The sequence below is a fragment of the Chenopodium album genome, chromosome 3 (genome assembly GCF_948465745.1).
Source record: "Chenopodium album chromosome 3, dcCheAlbu1.1, whole genome shotgun sequence".
Lineage (NCBI taxonomy): Eukaryota > Viridiplantae > Streptophyta > Magnoliopsida > Caryophyllales > Amaranthaceae > Chenopodium > Chenopodium album.
Genome location: NC_137836.1, coordinates 59,716,792 through 59,736,250, shown reverse-complemented (window position 1 = coordinate 59,736,250; position 19,459 = coordinate 59,716,792). Strand labels below are relative to the sequence as shown.

The 19,459-nt window shown below is 38.9% G+C and overlaps 1 non-coding gene across 1 annotated transcript; it reads right to left on the bottom strand.

Annotated features, from left to right (window-relative positions):
• Nucleotides 1-17,679: 17,679 nt before the first annotated feature.
• LOC145625924 (small nucleolar RNA R71) lies at nucleotides 17,680-17,786 on the bottom strand. The gene has a single exon (XR_014110816.1). It is a non-coding gene; the product is annotated as a small nucleolar RNA R71 (small nucleolar RNA).
• Between the last annotated feature and the right edge of the window lie 1,673 nt (nucleotides 17,787-19,459).

Below are 19,459 nucleotides of genomic sequence, written 5' to 3'. Positions count from 1 at the left end.
GGCACCAGGCTCTGGCGTCAGGCGCCAATAGTTGGCGTCTGGCGCTAATAAGCGTTGACTCCAAATCCTTCCTGTATTAAAACTGCTCAAATTTTGTGCATAAATAGCCCCCTGCCCAGCCGATTTTCTTCATAATTTCAGTAGATAAAATATTTCTTAGCTTTTAGAAAAATAACATCATGTCTCTAGTCTCCAAAAGTTTTACCAACTACACCCATGAATGGTGTCGGTCTCTTAATGCCAAAGAGAGAAAAGAATTAGATGTGTTTCACTTGGGGAGTGTTTATGGTATCAAAGGGGTAGATCTTGATTCAGATTTTATTCATACCGCTCTAGAATATTGGGATGTAGATACTCATTGCTTTATAATAGGGTATGATGAAATTAGCCCTTTGCCGGAAGAATTTGGTGCTATTTTAGGCTTCCCTGCGCTAGATCTTGTAGTAATCCCTAGAATAAATGAATATAATTATAAGGATTTTGAACACTTCTTCAATTTAAAAGACAGAGATCTATCAAAGATAGTAGATGGTAGCATAGTTAATTTGAAAGAAGGGCTTTCCTGTTTTGCATGCTTAATCAATTTTTTCTTACTAGTGGTAAAAATAATGAGGGTCAATCAATTATATCCACTATTTTAGAACAAATTGAATTAGGGAGAAATCCAATGCCTTTAATAGTTGGAGAGACCATGCTTAGTCTTGATGAATTAAAGAAAAATCCAAAAGCACCTTTTCGGGGCTCTCAAATTTTATTACAGGTAGAAAAATAATATTTTTAATTACAGAAATCAAAAATATATTTTTGTATAGTAATAATAATTTATTTGCATTGCAATTTTTACAGATGTGGCTAATGGAAAGACTGGAATTAATTAGCCCTCCGGACAACATTGAGAAGTATACTCCAAATTGCTTCGTGAGAAAGAAGAAACGCTTCTCTAAGATGGGGCGCCATGAATGGAAGAAGGTCTTCGAGTCTTGTAATCTTGTCATCAAGTGGGTCATACCTTGGTGGAAAATAGAGAAGATGGTTGGTGTCAACAAGCAACCTTTCTGCCATCTTCTAAGCTTGTCCCGTATGACTTTTTATTATCCCTGCAGGGTAAAAAGACAATTCAGCCTACTTCAGACTATTCCTTCCGGTGATCTTCGTCGTCCATACGAGTTCCCTGTCTCCCAGGAAGTAGACAAATTTGATGCTTATTGGAGCGCCAGACCTTTATGGGAAGTAATTACCTAAAAGGTTCCTCCTTCCTTGCCCAATGATGTGAAAAAGTGGCTTCTAAAGAAACCCTCAAAGGACATGAAGAAAAATCAGAGTAAAAATGATGTGAAGAGCCGTCTAGGTGACAAGGTGATTCCTGTTAAGGAACGCTTGGGTGAAAGGATTGAGTTCAAAACACCTATAATGCCTAGGAAAAAGAGTACTGCAAAAGATAAAGGAAAAAGGAAAGCTGACACCACAGAAAAGAAAGCTTGGGTAGAAAAGAAGCATGGAGTCCTAGCTGAGGGGGAAACTATTTACTCCAAGATTGAATGTAGGTCCTCTAAAGAATGCCTACTAGCTAAGGTTATGGATGAGGAAGAAGAAGAAGACAAGAATTGGAAAAGGGATAAGAAAGAGAAAGAAGATTAAGAGCATTGCTTAATTTCCAATTTTAAACTTAGTTTTTAAATTTAAAGTTAATTTATTTAAGCCTTATTTAAATTCCTTCAATAATGTAATTTATTTTATTAATGAAATTCCAGCTTTTTAATTAAATTATTTATTTTAAATTTATTTTATTAAAGCAATGAAAACCGAAGAATTAATTTTCCAGAAATTTTTTCGAGTACGGAAGTCGAAAATTTTCCGACAAACACCGAAATGTTCCCAGACTTTTAATTGTAAACTGGCGCCACAATTCTGCGACTGGCGCCGGCTGCGGCAGTCTGGCGTCTGGCGACGGATGCCGTCGTCTGGCGCTAACGTTCATCGGCTGGCGCCAGAATGTTTTCCGTGACGCCGATGTTTCGTTGATCTTCAGTCGAATTTTTTATTATTCATTCTGGGATGCGAGATTTAGAAAATAAAGTGGCCACACCCGTAAAGGGTTGCCTACGTATCCTATAGGAATCAGGCCAAACGTAGCTCTCTTGAGTATCCTACTCAAGTAATTATGGGTAGTATTTCTTAAGTTGGTCAAGATTGGTCATGTTCGAGAACTCATTTCCATCCATATCAGTTAATTTTGCTGCACCTCCTGACAGGATTGTTTTGACAATGTAGGGTCCGGACCAATTAGGTCTGAATTTTCCCCTTGGATCTAAAACATTTTTCCTTGATTCTTTTAACACCAAGTCTCCTACTTTGATGTTTCGTGTCTTGACCTTCTTATTAAAATTCAAAGCCAAACGAGTTTGGTAACATTGAGTGTGATGTAGAGCTTCTAGTCGTTTTTCACCGAGTAGAATTAGCTCTTCATATCTTGCTCTAGTCCATTCAACTTCATCGAGTTTGATTTCTAACGCGATGCGTAGAGATGGAATCTCTAGTTTGACAGGTTGTACGACATCCATTCCATAAACCAAGGAAAATGGCATATTTCCTGTTGATGTGCGAATTGGCATGCGATAACCCCACAATGCGAAGTGAAGTTTTTCAGGCCAATCCTTATAATTTTCCGTCATTTTCTCAATGATAGTATTTTGATTTTTATTAGTTGCCTCGACTGCTCCATTTGCTTGAGGCCTAAAAGGGGAGGAATGATGATGTTGAATGCCATATTTTTGTAGCAATTCTTCACATTCGGCTTGAAAGTGAGTTCCATTGTCACTTATCATTTCATGTGGGACTCCGTATCGACAAATAATATTTCTCTCGATAAAGAGTTCTACATGTTTTGTAGTGAGTTTAGCATATGATTGCGCTTCGACCCATTTTATGAAGTAATCAATTGCCACTAGGATATATTCGTGGACTCCTGTTCCTGGGGGAGTGATTTTGCCGATGATGTCAATTCCCCATGTAGAGAACGGCCATGGCGACGTGTGAGTGTAGAGAAAGGATTGAGAAACATGTTGTAAATTGGCATAGATTTGGCACTTAGGGCATCTTTTTACGTATTATTGATGGCAATCCCTATTCATTGTAGTCCAATAATATCCTTCTCGCATTATCTTTTGGACTAACATTTTGCCATTTATGTGAGTTCCACAGACTCCTTCGTGGACTATCCTCATTGCTCTTTGGGCCTCCTTTTCTCCTACACATAAGAGAGCTCGACCCTTAGGTACCATTTTATGTAGCTCGTTGTCTATGAGTACATATTGGGAAGCCAAGAGTCTTAATGCTCGTTTTTCTCTTTTGTCAGCATGGGAAGGGTATTCTCCTTTGGTGACGTAGTTGAGTATATCCGTGTACCACGGTTCTTATTCTTCTTCTTCTTCTTCTTTGTCTTGGACTACTTCATCATCTTCTAAAGCTTGAATATATGCTGGTTTTTGCCTTTTTTCTATAGTTAGAGGCATTTGCTCGATTTTCGTAGGAATCCTAACCATTCGGGCTAGTCTTGCCAAGGCAACAACAAATTGATTTTCTTCCCTAGGTAGATATGTGTATTCTACCTTTTCTAACTGATTAGTAAGAGTTTCCAGATAGGTTTGGTAAGGGGCTAAACTTTCGCTCCTTACTTTCCACCTTTTGGATATTTGATTGATGATTAATGAAGAGTCTCCGAATATCCGTAACTTTTTTACTCCCAATGCCAAAGCTGTTTCAAGGCTTACCACGCATGCTTCGTATTCAGCAGCGTTGTTGGTAACGTCGAAATCAAGCTTTATGGAGATTGGAACATGCTCTTCTTTAGGTGATACTAGTAATACTCCAACGCCACATCCTTTTTGGTTTGAGGCTCCGTCGAAGTGTAAGGTCCAAGTATCATCTTCAGTGACCATTAAATCTTCATCTGGAAATTCATTGTCTTGTATTGGTGTCGAGTCTTCTATTAGAAAGTCCGCTAGAAAGTCTGCCACCACAGATCCTTTGATAGCTTTTTGCGGCATAAACCTTATATAAAACTAGGCTAAATTGACTATCCATCTCGATATGCGTCCATTGTGTGTAGATTTCTCGAATAGATACTTGAGTGGATCTAATCAGGAGACTACGAAGACTGTATGCACTAACATATAATGTCTTAACTTGGTTGTGGCCCATACCAAGGCGAGGCACAATTTCTCAAGTGGTGTATAATGTGCTTCATATTCGAGCATTTTCTTGCTTAGATAGTAGATTGCGTTTGCTTTGCCTTCTACTTCTTGTGCTAGCATAGTTCCCATTGTCTCTTTGGTAACTGTTAAGTACAACCTAAGAGGTATTCTGGGAAGTGCTGGTGCTAATACGAGAGGATTTGCGAGATAGGATTTGATCTTTTCAAAGGCTTTTTGACACTCGTCATCCCATATTACTGGTACATTTTTCTTAAGCTTTTTAAAGATTGGTTCGCATATCGTTGTCAATTTTGATATGAACCTACTTAAGTATTGCAACCGGCCAATAAATCCTCGAATCTGCTTCTCAGTTTTGGGCGGTGGCATTGACATGATTGCTTTGACTTTGGTTGGGTCTATCTCTATTCCTCTAGAGCTTATGACATAACCCAAAAGCTTGCCTGAGGTGACTCCAAAAGCACACTTAGATGGGTTCAACCTCATATTGTATTTTTTTAGCCTTTCGAAAATTTTTCTTAAGGCTACTTGATGGCCTGGGCGGTCTTTTGATTTTACAATCATGTCGTCCAAATATACTTCGAATTCTTTATGCATCATGTCATGGAGTAAGGCAGTCGCTGCACGTTGGTAAGTGGCACCTGCGTTTTTTAACCCGAATGACATTACCGTGTAGCAGTAAGTGCCCCATGGTGTTATGAAGGTTGTTTTTTCCATGTCTTCTTTTGCCATGAAAATCTAATTATAACCTGCGTATCCATCCATGAACGAGAGAAGTGCGTGATTTGCTGTGTTATCCACCAGAATATCGATGTGTGGTAAAGGGAAGTCATCCTTTGGACTTGCCTTATTTAGATCTCGATAGTCGACACACATTCTTACCCTTCCATCTTTTTTCGGAACTGGGATGACGTTGGCGACCCATTTGGGGTATTTAGATACCTTGATGAAACATGCAGTTATTTGTTTTTAGACTTCTTCTTTTATTTTAAGTGCTACGTCGGGTTTCATTCGACGTAACTTTTGTTTTACAGGTTTCATTCCTGGAATTAGTGGTATAATGTGTTGAGCTATTTCTCTATTAATGCCTGGCATATCTTCGTATGACCAAGCAAATACATCGATGAATTCTTTAAGTAAGTTAATTAAATCGGTTCTTTCTTGTTCATTAAGTGTTAGTCCGATTTTAACTTCTCTTTTATTGGTTGAAACATTTGAGATATCAACCGTCTCAGTTTCTTCAATTATCGGTGTTTTCTTTTCAAGTGTTTCCATTGATTTAATAAGTTCTTTGTCTTTTTCATTGTTAGTTAAGCAATGCTCGTCATCTTGGGTTAAAGAAGAATACAAGAAGTAAGGAGAAGAAGTTATATTATTATACTCTGAGATCATTACATCAAAGAGTGATATGTCCTCATGGACTTGATAACTAACTATTCTAGGAGAAGAGATAGAAGGGGAAGGTGCTACTAATAAAGACCTAGATGACTCTATAGGGAGAGACTCTGACTCTGACTCTGACTCTGACTCTGACCACTCTTTGAACATCGGTCCTTGCCCTGTCGTGATAGATATCTTTCTTCCACTTGGAGTAGTCACCTTGATGGTCTTGCGCCACCCTTGTATTGATCCTTCCGCTGGAGTGATTAGCTTCAAGGGATCGAAGTTTTCACTTTGTAAGACTGTTTGAATGAGCGAGGAGTTATCCTCTTTGTATGTAGGCTCATCCTTTCCTCGCCCAAATAGTAGTCCCATGACGTTAAAGTCAAAGCATGGGGGTGCTTTCTCCTTATGGACAGGAGTTGGGATTTCATCTGTGAAATAGCAATCCAAGAAAATTTCAAATCCCGGTTGCCTTATGCCGTTTACGACAAATGGTTCAGGAAATTCGTGGCATGGATAGTTCTCTCCTTCTTTTATGAATTGACCATTAAGGGTAAGAGGGTACTGATCCGTTGGGATTGCTTTCTTTTGAATGCGAGCGTCCCTACGTGCCTTCGATTTTTCCTGGGCTCGCTTAAGATCTTTCTGAGTCGGTTCGAAACCAAGTCCGAAAGTATCTAATTTAGGGATGCCAGGTGACTACAGCGGTTTTGCTATTCCTTTCTTCTTTTCTAGGTTCATCCTAGGAAAATGTCCTTGTTTCTTCAGAATAGCATTCACGATCATGTTAGAATGGGGGTCATGGTACAGAGGGGTCCTTTCATCCTACTGGATTAAGGAGACCTCTTCGTTAAAGCCCCATAAATCTTCATCATCCTCATCGTGCTCCACGTTAATTATTGGATTTTCTATAGACTTGATTCTCATAGGTGAAGCATCGATGGTGATAGGAATTCCCCCAACTATGGCTTTTACTTGTTGGTGGAGAGATGAGGGGACGGCCACTAGTTCATGAAGCCAAGGGCGTCCCAACAGTAAATTGAATGAAGCTTTGATATCTACTACTTGGAAAGTAGTAACATGTTCTATCGCTCCCGCCGTTACATTCATGGTAATTTTACCAAGAGCTTGACGACGAGTGTTGTTGTAGGCTCTTATTCCTTGTGTTGACGGGGTTAAGTCTTCATCCCTTATGCCTTGCATCCTCGCAGTTCTAAGTGGACAGACATTAATGGCTGATCCATTGTCTACAAGAGTCATAGGGACGTTCATTCTCTTGCAAATTACTGTGAGGTTTAATGCCTTATAGTGTTTGTCACCTTCTGGGGGAAAATCCTTGAAGGAAAAGGTGATCAAATTGATGGGACTAGGTAGATAACTCGTGAGGAAGTTAGCCAACCCCTCAGGAGTGGTGTCAGAATCTATCCCTATTTTGTCCAAGGCATTCATTACAGCCAACCTATGTTCTCGAGATGTCGCCAGAAGTTTCCATACGTTCATTTTAACTTTTGTCTTCTTGAACTGTTTGACGATATCATTATCTTCAATGATACGCATGGGAACTTGTTGTGTGGTTGGCATGGGTTGTGTCGAAACGGGAGGTTGCATTCTCCCGGATCTTGTGAGGACGTCTATTGATGAATCTTCTTCAACCCAAAAGTCATCCATGGCATATGACACCGAAGGTGGAGGTCCTACCATGTCTTTTAAGTAGACGTCTTTTTTATCACTGTCCCAAACTCCATTAATACTTGCATCCTCTTCTTGTGGAACTTGGACTAGCTTCTTTTCATCAATCATTTTCTGAATTAAATCATTGAATTTAAAACAGTTTTCAATAGTGTGACCCCCCGATTGATGATACTGACAGTAATATCTATCTATCCTTTTCAATTATTCAAATGGTTTCGGTTCGAGAGGTTTGATCTCGCCACTCTCGGAGAGCATTTCGAACATTTGCATATATGGGATCCCAATTGGAGTGTAGAATCTATTACTATTCTTGGGTTTTTCGGTGACTTGTACAGGAAAACGTTTTGCCTCATAAGTCGTTCCCATGGGTGTGAACTCTCTCTTAGGTTCATTTTTTGGGAGTGGAACCTCGTCATATTTCTTCTGAAGTACCTTTATAGCCTTGAGAGTTTCACGTAGCAAATGCGATCCTTCGATCATAGACACTGTAAGCGATTGTATGTCCTTTTTACTTGCTAATTCCGGAAGGTTATCCATGGCTTCGAAAAAGATCTCCTCCTCTTCTTTGATGGCATGGATTTCTTTAACAGGTTTGATGAGAGACGAGGGGTCAACCTCGTTTTCCTCATCAGAGATAGACAAGGAATGAGCGAGAGGCGCATTATCAATACTTGGCTTCTTACTGGCAGGAGGCAATGGCAGCTTGTTGTTGTTGATTAAGTCTTGGATAGCTTCTTTAAGCTTCCAACAGTTCTCGGTGAGATGGCCCCTACCCTCGTGATACTTGCAGTGTGCATTGGGGTTCCAGTTAGCCGACCTCTTTTCGACTGGTGGGTTCCCAAATGGTCCAATAGGAGTTATAAGACCTTTTGCATTTAGTCAGTCAAATGCGGTGTCATAACTCATGCCAATAGGAGTAAAGTTCCTCCTAAATGGTTTCTTTTGCCCTTGATTATTCATAGCAAGGACTTCACTTAGGTTAAAAGTTCTAACATTGTTTGAGTGGGTGGTTTTAGAAGAAGAAGGATTGTCGTTCTTCTTGCCTTTCCAGCCACTGTTGGAGTTATTGTTGGCAGCTTTAAACTTAGCCAGGTTGTCTTCAATATTGATTCCAATGTCGTAGACGACCTTGAAGGTATGGAGATTATTCTGATACTTGAGATGCTTGGAGTATTTTTCTTGAAGGTTTTTGATGAATAACCTTATAGACTCTTTTTCACTTGGCACCTCAATCATCTTAGCTGAGGTTTCTCTCCATTTGTTAAAGAAGGAGGTGAAGCCTTCGTTCTCCTTCTGCTTGAGGATTTCAAGTTCCCTATGGTCAGTCTCAACTTGAATATTGCATTTGTATCTATCAACGAAAGCGTTTGCTATGGACTCCCAGGTGGAGGTTTTTTCTTTCTCGAGAGAAAAGAACCATTACTGGCAAACGATCTCGAGAGATAGTGAGAACAGAGAGGGGAACACCTTCTTGTCGATACCCTTAATACTCATTATTGTTTCGAAGGCTCTTAAATGAAAATAAGGGTTATCGATTGCTTTGAATTTCGGGATGTCGTTGGCATTGAACTTCTGCGGAAGAAGATCTTTGTCCACCAAGACCCCTTGTGAACTAATCCCTTGAAACTTGTAGTCGCTAGATAGCTTTCTTAGACTCTCTTGCATGAGGTCCATCTGTTGATGTTTCACGGGATCATCGATCTTAAGGTTTAGGATCTTTAGTGCCTCAGTCACGGTGACCTGTAGGTTCCTGAGCTCATTGACTTCTTCTTATGTTGCCATTACTGTCCTAGCTTTCCTCTTACGAGCAATGGGTTTGTCGAAAAGTTGGACTTGTACGAAAAGATTGTCTTTGATTAACCGCCCTTCCTTCTTGACCATGCGATGTAATTTAAACCATTTTTGTTTAAATTACTTGACTCAAATCGACCTCGACATTACGGTTTTAAAGAGGAAAAATAAAAAAATAGGTGCATATTTTTGGCAAAAATAAGGTATATATTTTTTAAGAACCAAGTATGGTATTTAAATTGGAGGATTAATATCCGACTTACCCCCCTAAAAAAATGACGGAAAAAACGCGCATATAAGACTTTCTTAGACATGGTCAAAGTATGTGTATTGGTGTGTGCGTTGAGTGTAAGTGACATGCTTGGAATTTTTTGTAAGACCATGGGACTTGGTGCCTAGACTTAATTAATGACTTAACAAGGTATTATTAACAGTAAAGTTTAACCGAATTACTTAGCAAACTGGTTAATTAGACACAAAGTGATGATTCGATCAATAATCCGAACTATCGTCAATGGACTGGCGCCTCTCTTTGCAGTGTAGCGCCAGACGATAGTATTGTCGCCAGGCGCCACACTCCACAGAGTGGCGCTACAATTCAAACTTTGGCGCCATTGCTGGAGCTTCGATCTGATATTGTTTTCGGTTTTATTAATCAACAGGGGTATGCCTAAAGTCTTACTAGGTTAATTCTGGTTAAAAAATTAGACTTTATTTACTCAAATTAATTACTTAATTAATTAATTTGGAAAAGTTCTTTTAGTCATTAATTTATATAATCTTAGCACAAGTCAAACAAACGGTTAAGAAAAACATATACCATATGCACAACAAATAATGCCAACAGTGATCATATACCATATGCACAACAAATAATGCCAACAGGAATTAAAATAGAATTCCTCCCCAGTGGAGTCGCCAAAAACTGTAGGGAATATTTCAAGCGTTAATCCCTAGCTTGAACCCCACTGTGATCATACACTTATGTACGGTGGCGTCCAAAGGGAAAGAAGATAGAGCAAAAGATTCACCAACAAGTTTTTAGGAACTTGTAAACCGTTCACGAGGTGAAGGTTACACCCCTTAACGATTCAAGAGATCGTCAACTCCAATAGGTCTTGAACCATGACTGGTAGTTCGGGGATGAAGGTACAAATTCAACCTAAAAGAGATTGAACCTGCCCTAATAATAGGCCTCTACTTTATTCTGATCGTATTTATGTGCGCTTTCTGACTAACATGCAATCAATAGGTTAACCCTAAACCTATTTATCTATGTTGGTTGAATATTAATGCACCAATAAAACTGTTATTGGCGATCACTTGAATTATAATCACATTAACCCAAAACAAGATTATTAATTATCTTATTAAGTGTGATTACAAGTACAAATTCCCTTTAAACATGCATAAAAGGCGTGATCAAGCAATAACAATAAATATCAAGCAACATAATAATATCAAATAATAATTATAATCAATAATCATGGTAAAGCATAATAATAGTAAGACCCTAGGCATGATACTAACAAGATTAATAACAAACCCTAGCATGTCACTAAGCAATAAAAATCAAAGCTTTAACCCTAACATGATACTAACAATCATAAATATTAGGAAGAACATAAAAGGCATCATACTTTTAATCATACTTGATATTAAAGTTACCCTACACATGATACTAGGAATCAATAAATAACAATCTAAGCATGATTTCTATATCATAATATCAATTAAATCATTAAAGTACTTACTTGGATGCCTCGTACCTCTTTCTAATAACAAATTACACGCGTTAGTAACTTCAAGGAAAATAATAAAACAACAATTAAATTAAATTAAATAATTGAAAGAGAGATTTGGGATCAAACCCTTAGAAATTAAACCTTTCACGTCTACGACGAAGGCAACTTCGAATATGGCTAGGTGTATCTAAGTCTTGCGAATACGGAATTTTATATTTGAGAAAAGGCTAGTTTAGAAAAGAGAGAGAGAGAGAGAGAGAGAGTAATAAAGAAAATCTTGATGAGAGTTGGTGAATATTGGTGAATGAAAACGGAGTTTTTAGAAGGCTATTTATAGAGAAAATCAGCCAAAAAGATAAAAAATCAAAACAGATTTCTAACGCGTAAAACGAGGGTAGCGCCAGACGCTGACATTAGCGCCATGCGCTAACGCTAACGCTAGCGCCAAGCTTAGCGTCAGGCGCTAATGCTGGCGTTTGGCGCTGACTAAAATATTGACGCGTTTTCTTAAATCAGATAGAAATTGCCGTACAGGAGGATAAAATCGTATTTTCCTCAAAAACATTCTTTTATTCTGATTAAAACTCTAAAAAGTCAACAAAAGTCAATTTATCAATGCTAAGTGAATTAGGAATGAAAAGAACCTTCTAGAAGAATCTAGAAAATTAAAACCATTCCTAATTGCATTAGGAATGATAAATCTATATTAGGCCCTCCTCTAGATCATTAGGCCGCATATGAGACTCAAACCGGGCCCAGTTCAATAATTTGGCCATAACTTCCTCAATATTCATCGGAATTGGGCTTATAATATATCGTTGCAAAGCTCTTTTCAAGCCCTATCCAACTACACTACTATTGGACCCATATTATGGACCAACCAAGCTGGATTGACTGTTTTCTTAAAATAGGTCTTCAAAAATAGAGAGAGGAGAAAAGAAATTAAAACTATCCGCAACACTAAACTTTCCACACTTTCACTTCATTCGATTATGATTCGACGTGAAAGGTACTCATCACTGGGTTTGGTTTTGGGGAGACACAAATGGGTGTCTACAGTAGCACAAGTTCACAAGTTTTTCGCTAGAGTTTAGGGTTAATTTCTATCTGTTTAAGCCTCAGATTAAGCCTCTATTTATACGGAATGAGTAGGTTTAAGGTTTTAAACATTCTGTCGCAGCAGGTGTTTCGCGCAACTATATTAGTTGCGTGTGGCCACCCAACGCAAGTCATTGAACTGCTAATTGTCTTGCGCGCGGCTTTATGGCAAGATTCGATTTTCCAATTTTCTGAAATTCTGAATCTTTCACGAGCGCAACTCTAGAAGTTGCGTTGAGTGTCACGTGCAATTAAATTAGTTGCGCGCGCCAGCCTAGCACGACTCCTTGAGATGTGCGCGTTATTTTCTACGACAGCGCTTATGGCGCTCCTAAATCCGTCATTATTGGGTTTTAAGTACGGGCTTAAGCCTAATTATGATCGAATTTAATTAATTGGACTTTATTTGGCTTTGTTTCTTGGTTTGGGCTAGTCTTTTGTGGTTTAACCAGTTATCCATAAGCATTGTTCACTTCGATCCAACATGAAGATGGTTTTATTTATCATCATTGCACTTACTGTCGGGACAGGAGGCCAAAAGTAGGTGTCTATAGTTAGCCCCTACTTTGATCGAGTCTAGAATAGACGATGATCAAAGTAGTCAAGGAAATAAATCCGAGACTTATTCTGCGAAGTTCTTAAAGAGTAGAGAATCTTTCAAAAATGCTAAGGATGTAGAAACGATCCTTGATTCGCTAAGTGTATGAAAAAAGTAGCTATTAAGGCCAGAAAAAGTTATTTCTAGTCTTAACTCGCTAAAGAATCTAGATTGATCCTTTGCTTTTGTAGAACGCTTTTACAAGTACAGGTGTTCTGGGTGATGTCAAATCATGAGAAGAGATCGGTTTAAAAAAAGAGTTAAAGGGGGGTGATTTCCTCTCAATCATGTCATCGTTGGTCTAAAGTCCCTCGATATGCCATTGAAACTTTAACAAAGTTAAAAGATAAAAAAGGTGTTTTCGGCATTCAAGCCTAGACGTTTTGGTATTCGAGCCTAAATGTTTTGGTATTCGAGCCTAAATGTTTCGGTATTTGAACCGGATGTCCACAAGATAGAAATACATATTTAGGACTAGAGGCACATGTCCAAATCCAGTGAGAGAGAAGAAAGTCAGCAACTCTATCAATAGTTTTGTCCACAAGATGAGTACACGTGTCCCAGGATTAGGGGCCCATGACTACATAGGTGCGACATTGTCTCGTCACTCTTTATACAGGGGGTGGAGGGACACCCTAACTGTCCAGTATGCTAGTAAGCTCACTAACTACCGTATTTGCTTCCAATCAAGAAGTGTATATTCCTGATGGTTCGGCGCGCCTGTCGACTCGTGAGCTAACGCCTAAAGTAAAGTAATTCTCTACCTTTTAGTTTCGAGAGGTAGATCTTGAAAAGCTTTGGCTGAAGTGAAATTTTACGCAACACCTGGGCATACAATTTTACGCTGTACGATATGCCTTGCATTTTTACGCTGCATGATGACGCCTTTCTTTTTTTGCTTTGGACGTGAAAAAAGAAGAAAATCCAGACATTTATAACGTCAGTATAGTAAAATGACAAACCTGTCTATGGGAGCTTTTACGTAAAGCACCACTACGGAACATCTTAAGACACATTTACGAAAAACGTTCAAAACGTATGCTTAAGAAGGCAAAAAGCACGGTGCGCATGCAAAATGATGCAAAAAACTAACAATGAAGAAAATAAACTACAAAATGCAAAGCAATTAAATTTTTTTGATAATTTGCGTGCCATTACGTCTAATAACGAGCAAAAACCGTTAAAAAATGATCAAACGGATCAAAATCTTGATACCGGTTACTTAAGTGACCAGTATCCGCGCGCAACTCAGTAGGTTGCGCTGTCCAGGCGCGCGCATCATTTTGAGTTGCGCTGGTCTGTCACGCGCAACTAATTAAGTTGTGCGCGATATTTAAATCAACAAAAAGAACCCGCTGAGCGCGATTTCCAGTTCGCATTCTTTCTTCTTCCTTCACCATTTTCGACCCTTTCTCTCTCTAAAAAGCTCGGTTTTTTTGCGATTTTTGAAGCCAAAGGAAGTAGATCACGTCCCTTATCCATATTTTCCATAATTCAATGTAAGATTTTTTACTAAATTTCGTTCGTTTTTGGCTGAATTTGGGCGATTTTTGAATCGTTAAACCCTAAATTTCGAATTTGGAGGTTTTTGATTCAGTCCATCATTCTTGAAATTGTTTGTTCCATGTTGTTATGCCATGTTTAAGGAGTGTTTTGCAACAAATTTCATGAAAAATGGTTAAGTATTGAACCTTGTATGAGAATTTCTTTGTTTAAGTTCGTTCTTGCTCTTTTTCTTCGAATTTTGCTCGAATCTGTTGCTTTTTCTTGCTCATTTTGGTTGCATTTGGTGATTATGAAGTAGATTATAGTATTGGAAATAGTATTACTTTCATAATTCACATTTTGTAAATTTTGAAATTGAAAAATGGCGCGAAGCATACTCTTAGCTCGTTTTTATTTTATTTTATTTTATGTTATTTTTTTCCATGTTTAAACCTTAAAATTGTTTGGTAGATGATAATCATGTTTGTATATTGTTGTTTGTCTAGGAGTAGTTGATTCTTTGAGATTTGAAATACAATCCCTTGAATGCTTAGTTGAAACTGGTATAGGATAACTTTTGTGGGTGTTAGAAGCCCCCATTTACTAAGTTTAACAGCAGGTATCATAGCCCCAACTATGGGTGGCATTCGATTTTTGTGTTTTTCCCTATCGGCATCCGTTATGTTGCCGAAATGGGTCTAGAACACGCATATTAACTTAGTTTTAGAAAGAAAATAAACTAATAAAGAAACCTCATCCAATCATAGCATGGACTCGCCTCCATTCGTCGATGCTGATGAGATTCTGTCGCAGTCGATCGACGTTGTCAGGAGGATGTGTTTTGGAAGGCTCCTCCCAACTGAGACCCTAGGTTCCTTAAGTGGGACCCAGACCATCATGTCTCGATCAGAGGGTGGCGCGGCATCGTGAGTTCTTTGCGCCTTCGTTTTTCTTTCTTTCTTTTTTTTTTGTCTCCTTTTCAAACCATAACCGTTTTTAAATTCTTTTTACTTTTCCTTAGAGTGAGCCTAGCATGTGCCTATATGGCTCTGGTGACCTGCGAGCCCGTTTTAAGAGTTTGCCCGAGGTGGCAAAGGATATTGTGGAGCTTTCAGGGATCAGCCCCCAACTAGCGGCTCTTCGGGATTTATCGAGTCAGCCTGCGTCATCAGCTTTCCTTCATAGATTGCTGGAGTTTTGGTGGGATTCCACCAACACTTTCCACTTTCCATGGGGAGAGATGACGGTTACCCCTTTCGATTTCTTTATGATTACGGGTTTTCCTTTTGGAGGCGAGCCCGTAGCCATTGATATGTCTGTTTTATATAGTGTTTTACCCCCGTCTCGTGGTCATTATTAGTAGTGTTTTTGGCTCGTTCGGGCCACTTTTATTACTAATATGTGTTTTCTAGTGTTTTCGTAGTTTTGGTTGAGTTTTGCAGGGAATGGCACCTTTGGAGCATTGTCCCGAGATTTTTATGAAGCGACTACGAGCATTGGAGGAACACGATCACTTTTGGAGCCCAAGGCCGGCGAGAACCATCGAGCCGGTGATTAAGGGCTCGGTATTTGGAATACCGAGGTTTGGACCGAGTATTCAAGACCCGAAGAGGCGATCCGGATTGGGCCGAGAAGTCGAGCCCAATCGGAAGTCCAAAGCCTCGAAGAGCCACAAGGGCCCGATCGGGCAAGCTTAGCTCGATCGGGCAAGAAGCGCAGCAAGCCAAGGACAAGTGGCCCAAGGCGCGCCCCATCGTGCGAGGGTTAGCACGATCGGGCGGTGCTGCTGAGGAGAATGTGCTAGCTTAAAGGCGCGCCCGATCGGGCGGCCTCTAGCCTGATCGGGCGCGTGCTTCTGGAGAAGCGTTTTGTCGAGCAATTAGTTTCTAATTAGGAGTTGTTTTTAGTTTTGTTTAAATACGTTTTTGGACGGATTAATTAGCATTCCCTTCTACTTCTTATTCTCTTAATCTTCTCTCTTAGACTTTCTCTCTCTACTTAGTTTTCTCTCTCTAAACTCTCTCTAAACCTTTGTTTTTATTTCTTTGATTAATTCCAGATTTATTTCGGTAACGATTTCTCTTCCCTTAATCTTAGTTATTTATTTTATTCCTTTGATCATGATTTATTTATTTGCTTTGCGTAGTTTATATTTAATTATGTGTGAGTAGTTTAATTTCTAGGGTTTATGGGGATCTAATAAATAATATGAAGGGGTAAATTATTGTTGTTGATTATCAATGCTAGATTAATTTCCTATTAATTGATTTAATGCTCTGTGACTAGATTAGGCCTATCTTTTATGCATGAGTTTGACAATATTGATTCAAGAATCGAGAGATGAGAATTAATGTTTAGGTCCAGTTTCAATAGGCAAGTTAATTTATAAATGGTTAAGTCAAGATTCGAGAGATGAGATTTAATACCGGTAAATTAATTGTGTGATTGTAATACGTAGCGAGAGCCCTTTACAATCTGGTTAATTGATGCATTGATGATTGACTATTATTGATTATTGGTATTACATGATAATTTCTTATTGGATTATTTTAATGTTTTACAATTGCGGCTTGTAAAAGTATAGCAATATTAAATTGATGAATCGAGCAGATGTTAATTTGATATTAAAGGCTATTTTCAATAAGAACTTAGATCTAGAAAATTGCGAGAGCCTGTTAGATCTATGTTGATTAATAAATTGCGAGAGCCTGTTAATCATGTTATTTATGCAATGTCTATGATTGATTACTATGTTTTACCCTGGAATATTATTTATTGGTGAACCTATGCCCTAGATCCTTTTATATATTGTTTTCTTCCCATTCTCAACCTTAGTAGTTTAGTCTTTTACTTAATTATAAATATTGAATTAGGAGTAAAAAGACTTGTTTCCCTGTGGAGATCGACCCTACTTCCCTATCTACCTTAGTTAGTGATTTAGGTAATTATTTTTGATTAGGGGATACGACTTTACCCTGTCAAAATTTGGCGCCATTGCCGGGGAAACGGTTTTATTTTTATTTCTGATTGTTTTGTAGTCTAGATTATTTCTCTTTTGTCTCAGAGAGCGTTAGTTCTCTGAGACAAATCTCATATTTGCTTCTAGTTTTTGTTTATGCCAAGGTGTTCCAGATCAGGTTATATCCCATTCGATCCTGAGATCGAACGTTCCTTCCATAGACAGAAAAACTTCTACAAGCAAATCCTGGCGGATTCTGGTGATACTAACAATAATCACCGCGATCCTCCGACTGATTCTAGCAATTCATAGACATCATCAGACACAGAATCAGAGATGGCGGCTCCAAAGAAGCTTAGTGATTATTCACAACCAAAGCTTGCGGATTTCCCACATCTCACCCCTCCTCCGGCTCTTGATGGGGTTCAATTTGAAATTAAGCCCCAATTTATAACAATGATAGAGAGGAAGCAATTCAGTGGAGCCAAGGGTGAAGACCCGAATCTTCACATTGCCGACTATTGTCAATATTGCAACACCATAAGGCAAGCCGGGGTCACTCAAGACCAAATCAGGGAGATTCTCTTTCCCTTTTCTTTAACTGGAAAAACTAAATTGTGGTTTAATGGTTTGAATAGAACTACACTTGGTATAACTGACTGGGAAACTCTTGTTTTAAATTTTTATAACAAATACTATCCTGCAGAGAGAACAGCAGTACTACGAAGTGCGATTCAGAACTTTGCCCAAGAAGCCGATGAGTCTTAATATGAGGCTTGGGAGAGGTTCAAGGACTTACAAAGAGAATGCCCCCACCATAATTTAGCACAATGGCAGTTAATCCAAGCCTTTTATAACGGCATTGGAAATTCTTCTAGAATAATTTTAGACTCTGCAGCTAGTGGGAGATTTATGAATCTTAATGTTGATGATGCAGGTCAGGTTATCGAAGATATGGCGATACACAATTCCCAATATGGGAATCCCAGAGGATTTGCTAACAAGGGGAAACATAGTGTCGACTTTGTATCCTTCTTGCAAGCTCAACTGACCTCTATTTGCCAAAAATTAGATAATCTGAGCACTGCTAATGTAGCTAATGTTTCTGCAATTAATAACAATTCTAATGAGACCTTCTGTGAAAATTGTGGTATTGTAGGCCATTGGGAGCAGGATTGCAGGAGTTCCGTGGAGCAATTTAATGCCTTCCAAGCTTATAGGCAGAATAACCCATACTCCAACACCTACAATCCTGGGTATCGGAATCATCCATACCTTTCCTACCGGAGCACTAATGTTCAAAATCCACCACCACAAGAACCACAGGTGCCACAACAACAGCAGCAGAAGTATTATCACCCAAATGCTAGCCAGAAGAATCAACCACAACAATTCCCCTCATCTTCCGACCCTTCTTTGGGGGAAATTAGAGCAATGTTGGTCAATATGCAAAAGCACATGGAGAGCAGAGATGCGGCAATTGATCAAATTTTAGCGCATAATAAAATTTTAGATAATCAAATTGCGCAACTCTCCGCTACCCTACAAGCACGCCAACAGGGAGCTCTGCCGGCACAACCGACTAGGCCTACGGATCAAGCATTTGCAATAACTCTAAGGAGTGGTTCAAACTATGAAGGGCCCTCTATGCCCGGAGTTGATGAACCTATTTTATTAAATAATGCTAATCTTGATTCCATTAAACCAAACAATGTAGTTGCTAGCCCTGCAGGGCTAGAGGATAATACTAACACATCTAATTTTACATTGCAGGGTAAAACTCCAGAGAAGGTGGCTACTCCAGACAAAGATAAGAATGCTCAAAAGCCAATTATCAAACTTCCTTTCCCCAATCGTCAATTGAAGACAACCTTGGATAAGCAGTTTGGTAAGTTCCTGGAGGTGGTTAAAGATTTGAAGGTAACAGTTCCCTTTACTGAATTGATCACACAAATCCCCTCATATGAAAAATTTATGAAAGAAATTTTGACGAGAAAAAGGTCTATTAGTGAGGTAGAGACAGTAGCTTTCACTGCAGAGTGTAGTGCCGTACTTCAAAATAAGTCTCCACCTAAATTAAAAGATCCGGGTAGTTTTTCTATCCCTTGCATATTGGTAATCTTCTGATTGATAATGCTTTATGTGATTTGGGTGCTAGTGTTAGCGTCATGCCATTATCTGTATGTTCTAAGTTGAATATGGGTAAATTAAAAGCTACCAATATAACTCTGCAAATGGCCGACCGTTCTTTCAAATACCCCCTAGGTGTTTTAGAGGATGTCCCCGTTAGAGTAAGTAAATTTTATATACCTGTAGATTTTGTTGTTATTGATATGGCTGAGGATATGCAAACCCCAATTATTTTGGGTAGACCATTCCTTAACACTGCAGGAGCAGTCATAGATGTTAGAAGTGGTAAGTTAACACTATCAGTAGGGGACGATAAAGTGGTTTTTAATCTGAATAATACCCCCAAAAGCTCCATGACAGAGGAGAA